General features: G+C 36.9%; 1 long non-coding RNA gene across 1 annotated transcript; it reads right to left on the minus strand.

Annotated features, from left to right (window-relative positions):
- Window positions 1–2,021: 2,021 nt before the first annotated feature.
- LOC142488724 (uncharacterized) lies at window positions 2,022–9,157 on the minus strand. The gene is made up of 3 exons (XR_012799614.1): window positions 9,012–9,157; window positions 2,420–2,580; window positions 2,022–2,243 (listed from the first exon to the last, which is right to left on the minus strand). It is a non-coding gene; the product is annotated as an uncharacterized LOC142488724 (long non-coding RNA).
- Window positions 9,158–12,231: the final 3,074 nt, after the last annotated feature.

Consider the following 12,231-nt stretch of genomic DNA (forward strand, 5'->3'; position numbering starts at 1 on the left):
GGCCCCCAATGACGCGTGACCACGCGTCGATGACGCGCGGCACGCCGAGGGAGTGCGGCTAGCATACCGGGGCATCCCCAGGCTTGCGGAGCTAGCCGCACTCAAATAAAATGTGCCGCCTCTGTAAGCCTACCTACATATATATCTGTATATATGTCTCTCTCTCTATATATATATATCTAGCTGTTTGGAAACATGTATTGGCTCAGCTATCGTGGATGACATCATTATGAGTAAATATACACAACTTGACCAGCATTAAGGGATTATGTGTAATGATCTTCCAAATGACACACACTGCAACCTTCTACCTTACAAAGCCTTCAACATCTTTGTCCTATAGTTCAAAGCTGAATGTATATGTGAATCTTTGTACAAAGAATGGGTTAACATGCATAACAAAAAAGCACACCCGCACTCATTCTTTGTCACAGTAATGTATAACTTCGTTATACTGTGTCTGTGCACACAAATGCATAATTCACTATTTCATGTATGTGTCGATACATATATACATATAATATATATATATATATGTATATATTAGTGATAATCTAAGTTATACCTATAAACAGGCCATTACTGCCTAATCAAGTCTTGCATGGAATATTGTGCATTCAAAGGCGAACATAAGTAATTTGCACAAACACATATCGTTATGTTTTATTAAAGCTCTTGTTTCGCTTCATGTAGTATAATGTGAGCATAAATAGGAACATGTACCATATGGTATTTAATTGTGTTCATATGTAGGTCACTTAATATTTTTATTTCGATCATGTATCGGTGTGTGAAACCAGCTGCAATTAATATGTAATCACAGCATAGAGGTGAAAAGAGGGGGTGGGGTCGGGCACAGAGCCAGATCACAGGGTCATGGTAGGGTCAAGTCTTGTGGGACGGCTTACAGGTGGTATAACCAAATAAAAGGTCAGGGTGGTGTCACATCTTGGGGGAGGGACTACAGTTGTTACAAGCTGACAAGGTGAACAGAAGTTCATCACATTCATTTGAAATGGTAATTATCTGAAGACTTTCAGCCACCAGGCCACTATATATGAAAACGTACGTTAGTCATTCGTTCAGTCATATCTTATTTTAACCTTATAGATACGCCACCTTATCACACCAGTACAATCTGTGAGCGTCACACTACATGTGTTGATGAGTGTCAGCCACATTGAGTGCTACACCTGCTTCTCTTAAATGTTCAGACAGATCACTAAAAACATTCATGCACATTTCCACAATTAGGTACTGAATTATAAGCAGAGTTAACTTTGCTGTCATGGTAGTGATGTACATTATAATTGTTAGATTACTACAAAACATATGCAGTGTATGTACAACAGAACACTTAATTTTACAACGCATTCATGCATGAACATTGTATGTTGTATGGTGTTTAAAATAAATGTGCCGATTAGGTTCACATGAACATTTGTTAAGATGGATAATATTCAGATTGGCCGAACCATATCATTGTCATTTCGTTATGTGATGCTGATATTTAGCCATAACTACTCCCACTACAGATACTTCATGTTAATTATGTACACATGACAATTAAATTCTGATGTTATTCTTCTATATAGTTGCTCCTGCAGCTCCTGGGTCACCTGACACTGAACATGTCTCATCACCTGGCTCATCAAGGTCATCATCAAGAATGGAAGGTGAGTGTATGAGGTGCAGCACATATAATGTATACATTTGAAGAATTTCATTTGCCATGCAAAATAAATGCCTTTCACATGTAATGAACTTCACATCAGTTATTGTCACAGAAGATGTAGTGTTTCCTGACAACATGTATTGTGTGTGTTTTAAACTATCAGCTAGGAGTTGTTAGGTTACAACAACCTTTAATTCATTCTTCTTTCACACTGAGTCAAAACATCATTGTTACTTCAAGCATCATCTTTTAATTGGACACAAATTATAAATTATGGAAACATGTTATGTGTTACACTATGAGAACAACTATCATTATAGTGAAAACAAAGTGAAAGTTCCATGGCAGTTCAGAATGTCTTTCTTTCTTTGTAGAACCAGATGTTGCCGCTCAAGGACAAATTCACTCAAGTGACCATGAAGATGTTGACACTCCTGGATTAACCCAGCATTCAAGTCCTCCTGCTCGTGACACCTACTCAGCTATTGCAGCTTCTGAAGAATGAATCTTGGGTGAAGAAAATCGTCGCCATTCAGAAATTATGTCAGTGCTTGAAAGGATGCTGGCACTGCATGAAAGGATGCATGAAAGGTCAATATCAGAACTGTCACAAATTCAAAAAGTCATTATCCAAGTTCCTAAAGAAATCCAAAATATAAACAGGACATTCCAAGCACTAGTTCTCAATGTAAGCCAATCAAATCAGTTGTGGAGTACAGCAAGAGAACAACAATTCCACTTTACCCCATCAGAGGATGGATCTTTACATGCTGCTACTTTTTCTCCTGAGTCATCAGTTCTTCATTCCCCAGTTCTGGATGATACCGGTACAGTAGGTGCAAGTTCTGTACAGGTCCCTGTCAACATCCAACCGCTTACATCTGTTCAAAATATGGAACCGACACCTACAAATGAGACACGCAAAAGAAAGTTAGGGCAACAATTACTAATAACCAGCTTTTGGAAAAAGATTAAAACACCAAAACAAGAAAGTGCTCCACCATCACTCTTGCAATGTTTATCAACTGTTTCAAAACTGCCACAGCCCACACCCAGTGCCCCTGAAGTGCCACAGCCCACACTTGGTGCCCCTGAAGTGCCACAGCTCACACCCAGGGCCCCTGAAGTACAACAGCCCACATCCAGTGCCCCTGAAGTGCCACAGCCCACACTTAGTGCCACTGAAGTGCCACAGGCCAGTACAAGACGTACAGTTAAGGCCAGAGTACTTGGCAGAGGGAAAAGGCAAACACAACAGCCAACAAGCAGGCCTGTGACTCGCTCTCAAAAGGATAAACAAAAATAAATAATCACATTCACTAAATTTGTTGGTGTCCTGGTGTTGTTTAATGCAGACTATTTCATGCATAGTGTATGTATGATCATGTACAGATGCTTGATAACATTCAAGTATGTCCTTGTACACATGAATGTTTAGAAATGCTCACTGACTGAATGAAGGCATATTTGATAGCATATTATTATGTATTAATTATCAGTTGATTAATGATACAACATTATTACACACTTGGCATGTTAATGGAAGATGTCATTCACTTAGCTCTTGTGCAAGATGAGATATATGTGGGTTATTTTGGTAATGTAGATAGTCATTTCATGCTAATATTATTGTCATACAACTTTAAGTAAGTACCCATAGAACAGCATACATTTTTATGTTATGTTTTCTGGTGTCTTAACTCTGTAAGACATTACTTACCTTAATCTTCTTTCATAGTTCATAATGTTGGCATGTGATCATGTATGATTTTTGGTTACAATAACAGATCTGTCAGTGTGTATGAATATATGTGTAGTCTCTCTGTATCTCTATCTATATATGTATACACACACACAGTGTGTGTGTGTGTGTGTGTGTGTGTGTGTGTGTGTGTGTGTGTGTGTGTGTGTGTGTGTGTGTGTGTGTGTGTGTGTGTGTGTGTGTGTGTGTGTGTGTGTGTGTGTGTATTTTTATATATATTAACTGATATATATATATATATATATATATATATATATATATATATATATATATATATATATCTGCCACTGTTGTCAGCAAACAGGCCTTGTGTTAATGAGATATAAATGTTAGGCCACTTGCTAAAATTATGGTATCAGTATGATTGAGCCCCTAATTCACTCAGCTGTATTAAACTTTGATTATGATTACAACAAGGCCTACTTACACACATCAATGACTTTAGTTTTGCACTCTATATATAATATATATATAATCTGAATGAACAGTACAGGCCTTCATGGCTGCAAATAGGCCTTGTTTGCTGTTAAATACAACTTCTACACATCTGACTCAATTAGGCCCTCAAACATACTCACCCAGTAATGTTATAAACTGTAATGAAGTGTTAAGATAATTAAAACAAGGCCTGTTTGCACACAAGGCCTTCAATGTAGCAAGATTGGGATTATACATATATATCTGTGTGTGTGTGTGTATATATATAAGACATGCAAATGAACATACAGTAATATTTACCGTTGATATATAGATATATCTATATATCTATATATCAACGGTAAATATTACTGTATGTTCATTTGCATGTTTTATATATACACACATACACACACAGACATATATATATATATATATATATATATATACAATAGGGGTCTGCGCTCGTGTGTGGAACGCCAGAAGTATAGGATATATAAAATCAATTAAACCGGTAATAAATCATAAATACATCAACATAATATTAATGAATTAATATAATGATATACCAATGCAATATATCCTAAATAATGAAATTAATTAATATACCAAAAATGCACTGTGAATGTCCAATATAAAAAAAGCTAAAAACATACAATTATACAAAAAAAATTTTTTTGGTGTGGTGCTGTGAACTTTGCCTTAATCTGCTCAATGCAGATAGTCCTCTAGAGTCCAACAAATAAGTCCAATAATTGGGGAGTGACAGTGGCACTATTAGGACCAACAGGCAGCTTCTTAAAAGGGCACAACGACCTCCCTCTCCACCTGCATAGAAAAATATAAGAAAAAAAAAGCGCCAAATCCTAGTGCATTACTGTGCAAAATAGATATATTTAATTCCCAAAAATCTCAATAAAAATGAACTCACAAACATAAAACAATTAAAAGCATTGTATGAGTAATACTCATGCTCCTAGGACCAGGAAACGCTGCTTTGCTGCTGTAGTCCCTCCGTGACTCCACTGGAACAGATTGCTGCCTCCGTTGTTCACTGCCTGCAGGAACTGACGTATCAGGCACTCCACGATGGTCTCTCCCCCGGTATACACCAAACAGTTGATCTTTAGTTCCCACCGGGGACGGTTGAAGTCGCGGACCAGCGGGTGACGTCACGGGAACAGTTCTAATTACCGGACCGGTACAGACACTCAGCCGTTCAATGGCAAGCGTTGCAAAGTCCACTGCACACCTTCCCTACGCGTTTCATCTGATTTACAGACTTCTTCAGGGGATGAACTCTGGGTGTGTGGTGTCTCATATTATATACCTCCCAAATCCAATTAGCTTAATTAGTTAAAAGGCAAAAAACAATGTGTTGGCAATTTAAATTGTACGTGGAACCGATTGAATACACATGTGAACACCTAATGTTGCATCCACATCACTAAATACTTGCCAGCACAAAGAAATATATATACAATACTGATGAATACCAGTTATACTATAAAATTATTAAAACAAATATATAGTTGATGTCCTTGTCTATGTTATTTTGTTGTAATTATACGGACTACAAGGGTGTATCTAGAGATATCAAGAGAATATACTGTAGTTGCCAACACCTCAATATAAATGATATTTAGCAACAGTTATACATTTCATATGTTAAACAAAAAATTAATATTATTATTCTTATAAAACAAAAATTATTTCATAATCAATGTCCTTATTTGTTTTAGTTAAACATACTATAAGGGTACATCTCAAGATATCCTAAATGCCCCAATGAACAGAAGAGTTAGATATTTATTCAATACAATATAAATGTGGCTTAAAGAGGGTAGATCAATTAATGAACAAGAAAGAGCATAATAGTCTCTTAGATACCAATTGATTTTTATCTTGGTACATTATTTATATTTTACTTAGTATTATCATGGATAAAGATTGAAACCATAAACCCTTATGAGTGGTTTTACTCTTAATATTGCAGAACCATTTGTGATATTAAATGAGTGTTAGTCAGTGTCCCATAAGATGGAGTTTAAAGTATCTTTATGTTTATGTATATAAATCCAATTTGGACTATAGAATAGAACCAGCGTGGAAAAGAGCAGCATTGAACTCCATAAAGAATATAATATGGAGTTAAGAAATATATTAGGAAGTTTAGACCGGGCATGTATCCTAGGTCACTTGAATCGTCAGCCCAGTAAGATTGCATGGTTCAGCTTACTCCCAACACTCCTCGATGGGGGGGGGGGGGGGGGGGAAGGGGAGGGGGAGGGGGTGTGGGAATAAAGGGGGGAAAGGGGGGAAAGGGGGGAAAAATGTGATGGTGAAAAAATGGAAATCTATGTGTATGTGATACGTGAAATAACAAATATAAATAAATATTAATAAATGTGTCCTAGTATGGTACTGTGTTATATGTATATTTATGTGCTATCAATAATATAAACCCTTAACTAAATGTTTATGTGCTATCATAAATTCTTAACACCATAATGGGTGAATTTATATTAATAATCACCTATGTCAGGCGATCACGAAGGGAACATGTGACCATGTTCAACCCAGACCTCCGTGGTCACCAGACTTGTAATGGTACCTATCCTACAGTAACAAGGAGCAAAAAGAAAAAAGGCAAAGAAAAAGGCAAAGAAAAAACAGGAGAAAAATCCGTCCCAAAAAAATAGACAGAGGTCAGATTAGATGACTGTGCTGACATCAATACAATCATTTAGGCCTTCTGGACTCAATGTATTTAATTCATAGATCCAGTATGTTTCTCTCAGATTGAGCAATTTGTGCCTGTCTCCACTCAGAAGTGTAGAATTTATAGCCTCAACCCCCATGATTACTAATGAGGACGGATCTTTATTGTGCTTCAATTCGTAATGTCTGGATAAACTATGTGTTTTTAACCCATGAATTATATTACGTCGATGTTCCAGGAATCGTATACATAGGGCCCTTTTGGTTCTACCAATATACTGAAGCCCACAGGGGCATGTAATCGCGTATACAATGTGAGTGGACAGACAGTTGATATGGCCTTTTATTTGATGTACAGATCCATTTGAGTGGGATGTGACACTCTCAGTCTTTTTTAAGTGTTTGCATGTAAGGCATCTTGAGCGATTGCACAGGAAATTACCATTTTTAACGTTCTTATTTGTTTGTACAGCATTTCTGAATTTTCTCAGTCTACTGGGTGCCACGATTGATTTTATATTTCTGGCCTTCTGAAATATCACCGGTATTTTGGGTGGTAGATTTTTGCCTATGATAGGATCATTAAGCAAAATTCCCCAGTGTTTGTTTAATATATTTTTAATTTTTTGTGAAGAACAATTGAATTGTGTAATAAATTGAGGGACAATGATCTCATTCTTGTCCCTTGACTGCCTATTTTTATTTTTTATTTTTGTAATTATATTGCCTTTTGACTGGTCTAAAAGTTCTTGTCTATCCAGTTTACCAACTTGTTTAAAAGTTTCTAGGACCTTATGGTGATTGTAACCTTTGTCCACAAACTTTTTTACAAGAGCGTCCCCCTGGGCCAAGTAGTCCGAATCAAGAGAACAATTCCTCCTGATTCTGAGAAATTGGCCCCTGGGGACGTTCTCCAACCATTTGTGGTAGTGGTTGCTCTTATAATGTAGGTATGCATTTGTGGACACTTTTTTGAAAAATGTTTTTGTTACAATTTCGTTCTTATTGTTCACCATTAGTTCTAAATCCAAAAAATTAATATTGTATTTATTTATATCAAAAGTGAACCTCAAATCCATCTGATTGTCATTAAATGCTGTTAGAATCTCACTCAATGCCTCCTGTTCACCGTCCCAGATGAAAATCAGGTCGTCTATGAAACGGCCATAGTACACCAAACCAGCCCCCAGCCTAGCATTCCCCCACACATGAGTATCCTCCCATAGGCCCATGTATAGGTTTGCATAGCTGGGGGCAAAGCGGGTGCCCATAGCCGTTCCACAGATCTGTAGATAGTAATCATCTCCAAATAAAAAATAATTATGTTCCAGAATGAACAGGATAGCATTTAAAATGAACTCTCTCTGTGCTTTGTTAATAAGATTGTCCTTTTCCAAATAATGTGATATTGCTGCCACTCCCTACACACAATATATAGTTAATTATATATAGATATATATCAACATATATATCTATCTAATTATATATATATTTCTATAGATATCTATATCTATGTATATATCAAGAGACACAAACAGAGACAGTCAAAGAGAGAGAGAGAAAGAGAGAGAGAGAAAAACAGAAAAAGAGACAAACAGATAGATGTGTGTGTATGGTTAAATCTAGCTAAGTGTAAGCAGAAATCTGTTCATCATAGCACTGTAGATGATTTCACACACATTGTTATTCTAATTAAAAGAGTCAAGTTGTTTTGCACATGTTGATTGCCTAAGCCGAAAGTAAAGTTTAGATTCCTGTGAAAAGAGTATCTTACACAAAGAATTTCAGCCAATTATTGTAACAAATTTCTTGTGGGAGAAAACCTATGCGTATAACTGCTAGGTTGTATTATAACCTTGGAACAAACCGCGGAGATAACATGTAACTATTCACACATTCAGCAGACATCCGTATGCGTTCAACTTAGACACTGTACACTTGAAGAGAGAAGAAATGGCAGAAGCTTCCACATTGCACAGCCATCCACGTAAATCATACAAATTTATGATTTATGAAGCAATCGAATCAACGCCAAAGAAAAGCGCAACCGTGGGCACAATCTATGACTTGATCCAAAAGAAATATCCATACTACCAAGAACCTGACAAACAACAACATTTTAAAACTTCTGTACGATTCGCTTTATCCGCAAATGAATGTTTTGAGCGTGTTCATGATCGGCTAGATCAACGATATGGATGCTGGCATGTTTCGCCATCATTTAAACTTACCATGGAACATATCTTCTGTTTAATAGCATATTTTTGCCTAATACCAGTTACACTGAAGCCGCACCGACTGTCGCGTCTGCTGATCTACCTGCACCCTCCATTTATCAAGACCAGATGCAAGATGGACATTACTACTATGATATGTATCCAAACTTATATGGGCAATACCAATGTGGATGTGAAAACAACCAACAACTGTACGTACCTCCGGACGTCTTGTTTGAAGAAGCCACTGCAGATCCATATGACGCCCTCATGGAGATGTGTGTGATTCAAGGTTCAACGGTTGCCTCAACCATGGATGATACTGTTGTGCCTTCCTGGAGCGAGCAGTTGCAGCCAAATCAGTTTTGACTTCTACAAGAATGGTAAATACAAATTTCGTTATGCCTTTACTCTAATTATATGTGTACATTAATAATATACACCATTTGTTAGCCAAATGAGTGTATCCAGCTTAACATTGCAGACAGCCTTACATGTAGCGTGCACAAAGACATTATTTCCTATAACAATATACTACATGACGAACCATTAGTACACATTGGTGACGGAGTCCTAAATCATAGATGCTTATCGCTTTTAAAGTATCATTTCAACATGTTACACTAACTGTAACACACACACCTCATTGTTTAGCATTCAACATATCAAAACAAAGTGTCGCCCACATATGACGTGGGAACCTGGTCATGTCCCGAGGCGTCCTTAAAAAGGTTACCGATGCAAGCCCCACCCCCAACCGACATGCGCGCGTGAAACAGTGTTGGCTGTGCCCGTAGCTTATTGTTACGGTCAGTGCAGTGTGTCATGCTCGCGCGTCGGTGGGGCGGTGCGTGCAGAGCGCTGGAGGCCAATGTTCATTCAGTGGGAGGGGTGTTTGCGTGCATTTCACGGTGCCTTAACATGACGTCACACGTATTTTGTTTGCTCATTGGCTGATCGTCTGTGGCCACACGTCCGTTTACAAAAATGTACGTGTGTTGAAGTGAATTTGTTTCGCTTCCATATCATAATTTCAGCCATGATATGTGTAATGCTAGCAGCACCATGGAGGGACATGTATTGAACGCACAGCGTACACATCGTTTTGCGCATGCGCTAAGACTTAGTCCACACATTCGTGACGTGCGCACGCAACAGACGTTGTGCGCGCACATTATTATGTATACAGGCACCGGAACAAACATATCAGTAGTAATGCGAGCAACGCGATTTGAATCATGAGACAGTTCTGTATCTGTAGTTTTATCCTTGCAGTTTAAACATATACGTAACTTATGCGTTAATATCCACAATCATATAGAGATGTGTTAAGCGTTGTCATGCTGAGACATAGATAAATGTGCCATCTTTGAACATCATGTGTTTGCTGTATTTCACAGATGTCGAGGATGAATACATGGGACCAATGTATTATTTCAGATGGGCCAATCGTTATATTAGATGATTGTGACGACTAGTGAACAACTATTATAATAAATATGTAACAATGCTTTCAATGATTGGTGCGCAGATTAACAATCACTACATAATGTTATCCTATTGTGCAAATATTTACTATGCACTTAATTATCATAATGATGTTGCTAAGCACTGAAGTTAGAACTTATATTGATATTTTTTTCTTTTCTACTAACATTATATGTATTGCCATGTGATATATGCAACCAACATTATCACTCAGCAAACACATTAATCTACTATATATTATAATCTCACGTGTGACTTGTCAAAGAATGTAAATGCTACATAACAACTCATAGACATTGTATCTGAACGTACACAATAACAATAGGGAGGTGATAGAAACTGTTTAGTTGTGTGAATGTTATATTATCACCTAAGTTGTAGTGGTAACCTAACATGCATGAGCTAATGAATGTTAGGTACAGATCATTAAACCATGAACATTTGTGTGTACATTTAATTAACACGAGTAACTATTGTTTAGTGTTATTAGTAAACGTTCAACACATACATAGCTAAGTGAGGCCGATGATAAAAGCAACATTATTATGTTGGTTTATATTATTTCTGTTAGAAATACATGCATCACACAAAAAATACAACACACACACACTATGTTGCTGAAATGTGTGCGTATGCAAATGTCCACTTCATTTATGTTCATATGTTGACATTAGTTATAAAGGATCATGATCATTATGAATAACTAACGTGAATGAAATAAAATTTTGATTAACTACATTGTCATTGTGTTGAATGATTTAGGAAAAGTTGAGAATACAAAGAACTATACTTTGGAGTGGTGTTAACATTTTGACAAATGTTAGATGAACGTCAAATCAACACACATTTTTGACTTATACATACACATGTGACAATGTAGTAATCGACATGAAGATGAAGTGAGAGAAGAACTAATCACATACATTGCAATGTTCATGATATTTAACACATTTGGGTCTTTTCATACAAACATGCATTGAGTGTTAACAGCGCTCATGTGCATGAATGTTTGTTGTTAGGTTGCCAAAATTACATGTTATGTCATGTACGTAATGATTTGAAAACACAATGCACAATAACCTCTAAGTGTAGATAAACGCACTGACACAATACAGAAACGACATGTTTCAATTGTCACATCTTTTTCATTACGTTATATCTATACATCCTGTAACTATACCTGTATCGAGGTTAGCACATCTTATGACAGATGTGAATTCAAATACATACCATGAGCAGTCCTTGGAGTGATATACCTTGAAAAAGAAAACATGAATGAATATAAATCATTGTCAGGACATGTTCATTAAGGTAAGCAACACACGGAAGTGACAATTTTGTATGTGATAGGAAACAATATCTACAATACGTCAAATATGATCTTAAATAGACAATAGTCTACACATCATTGTGACACACATGTCACACTCCTAAAGAAAAATTGTATGTAACCATACTGCACTAGCTGTTGGCTATCGACATAGTAGGTTTATTGTGTATGCATAACCAAAAAGCGCATGTACAGAAAATATAGATTTAGTACACATTATTTCCTCACGTTCACACAACACCTTTTAGTGGTAAGAAGTATAATACAACCTGTTGATGAATGACATACCGGTGCCACATGCAATTGTCCACACAGCAGAGAAGAGAAAGGTGGGAGAACCATATTCATCTGTTTCCTAAGTGAATGGTATTTGGACACATGTATTTATCATTACAATGAATTAATACATCTATGTAGTACTATGAACATATATGTATTTGCTTACATGAGAAATAGGTGTTTATGACATTCCGACGTGTCTCCACACCACTGGCTGTTTGCTCAGTGTCAGCAGGTAAATGTACGGGATGCTCCTCCTCCAAAGCCTGACGTATGTCGGTTTGTAAATTATTGCGGAGTGCCAGATTGTGCAAAATACAACATGCAATTATAATATCTGACA

Source organism: Ascaphus truei, chromosome 2 (genome assembly GCF_040206685.1).
Source record: "Ascaphus truei isolate aAscTru1 chromosome 2, aAscTru1.hap1, whole genome shotgun sequence".
Classification (NCBI taxonomy): domain Eukaryota; kingdom Metazoa; phylum Chordata; class Amphibia; order Anura; family Ascaphidae; genus Ascaphus; species Ascaphus truei.